General features: G+C 29.9%; 1 protein-coding gene across 1 annotated transcript in view; it reads left to right on the top strand.

Annotated features, from left to right (window-relative positions):
* LOC106457715 (pre-mRNA-processing-splicing factor 8) overlaps positions 1-2299 on the top strand; it is a 76119-nt gene that overhangs the window by 45970 nt on the left and 27850 nt on the right. The gene's annotated exons all lie outside the window — the stretch shown is intronic.

Here is a 2299-nt window from a genome sequence, read left to right as displayed (position 1 = left end):
GTTATTTTTCTTAAACATAGAACAGTAAATAAATAAGTAAAGCAAACAATTACCTCTTCTTGTTATGACTGTTGCTGCTTAATGTAGGTTGCTAAGCCTTAATAACGTTTTCGATTTTATGTATACATTTGAATAACTAAAAAATCATAAATTACTACATCAATACCATAGAATTCAACTATAATTTATCAAGCTTAGTAATAAGATGTATTTTAGTTTAAAAAAATATGAAATTTTGAGCAGACCAAAGACACACCCTACCTCCTTGAAATTTTGATTCCAAAGAAAGAAATGGTGTCCACGCCTGTTAAAATGGCTGAAAAAGCCATTAGGGGGAAATTCTAAGTGTATTTAAGGGAGCATTTCCAAAAATGAAAAGAGGTGGGTGGGGTGCCACTGTTTCATTTATTACATGAGCAATACCTTAGCTAATAGAAAAGATAAGACATTCTTATTTTATATTTTAGCTTTTCAATATTGGTAATTTGAGTTCCTGATTTGTATGAAACTATAGACTTAGTATTTTGATTTCACAAACATTTAATTTGAACCAGTGCTGCATTTAACATACCATGTGACACGCAAAAATCTATGTTTATCACCAAAGTAACCATGAGATCAGTCATACTATAACTCGAACTCTTCAATGGGTATAAAGGCTTTACCTGCATAAATACTTTAGAAAAACTGATTATGTAGTTCCAAATGAGTGCTTTTGATTTGTTATAAACATGTACTTAGCCCTATCATTATGGGTAATTGGGGGTTGGAGAGCATGTCATCATGTTTATAGACTTACATTCAAAATTTTATTGAACTACTATTTTATGAATGTATGTCAGTAAACTTCATATCAAATTGTAGATTTTAATTCAAATTTTAATATTATAAAAGAAAAAACTAAACTGATTTTTGTGTCACACTGGTATGTTATCTTCTGGGTTTGGTCAGATTAAATTTATGATGCCCACAGTACAATGTCAATAGTTTCATACAAATTATAAACTCAAATTTACAATATTGGCATGCTAGAGTATGAAATAAGAACCTCCTTCCTTTTCTATATGCTGAGATATAATAATTATCAAATTCACCATATTGGCTCCACCCACCACTTCATCATTGGAGAAGTCTTGTTTATCTACACCTTTTTTTATACCTACAAGTTTATAATCAATCGAAAGCTCTACATTTTCTCTATGTAATTCTGTTAGTCATTCTAAGTTATTTATGAGAGAAAAGCTCTTGTATTGTTGGATAGTTTGAAGTATTATGATCAATGCTATTTTCTGAACAGAAATTAGATTATTTTAGACCCAAATACGACATAGTTAATAAGCCTGGTAAATTAAAATAATTTTTTTTGGTATTGGTATAGTCATTTATAATTTTTTGGTATTAAAAAATGCATTTATAAAGCCTACAAAAATTTTTATTTTCTACATTGACGTGTGAATTTGGATAAGGCTTACGATGAGGGTTAGCAAGAAAGACTCTCGAGTGCAGAAAACAATTTCCACCATCTTAAGGTTAAGTGAAGTAGGTGTAGTTAAACAAGTATTTTCAAAAGAGGAAAAGGTGGGAGGAGCCAATGTGGTGGGTTTGCTAAATATAATGATATTTCAGCAAATAGAATAGGTAGGAGGTTCTTATTTTATATTCTAGCTTGTCAGTATTTGAGTTTCTAATTTGTTAAAAACTATAGACTTTACATTTTATGATGCCCACATACAATCTGAGCAAAAGTAGAGGACGATGTACCATGTGACACAATAAATTGATATTAAGTAATTATTTTTTATATTTATTTTAAATTAAGAAATTAAATAATGTATAATACTAAGATTTGAATAATAAATTACAGTTTAATTCTAAGTTTATGGACATACATTCATAGAATAGTAGTTAAAAAAAATTATGAATGTACATCTACAAAACGTGATTACGTGCTCTGACCCCTCCATGTATGCAAAGGGTTAACTTGAAACACAATTAAAAGTGAGTTAACAAGATTATTATACATAGTGGGAAATGAATGCAGGGTAAAACCTTGTGTTTATTAAATGTGAGCTACTTTTTGATAACTTGCCATTTTCTTACACACACACACACACACACACACACACACACACACACACACACACACACACACACACACACACACACACACACACACACACACACACACACACACACACACACACTAAACACACTATATATATATTATTATTATTACTACTACTACTGTTACTTTATTACTTTAAGACAAGTAATATACGGTATAAGTAACGTAACTAAA

The sequence above is a fragment of the Limulus polyphemus genome, unplaced genomic scaffold, assembly GCF_000517525.1.
Source record: "Limulus polyphemus unplaced genomic scaffold, Limulus_polyphemus-2.1.2 Scaffold364, whole genome shotgun sequence".
NCBI classification, from domain to species: Eukaryota; Metazoa; Arthropoda; class Merostomata; order Xiphosura; family Limulidae; genus Limulus; species Limulus polyphemus.
Note: the sequence above shows the minus strand (reverse complement) of the source record. Positions and strands in the feature narration are given on the sequence as shown.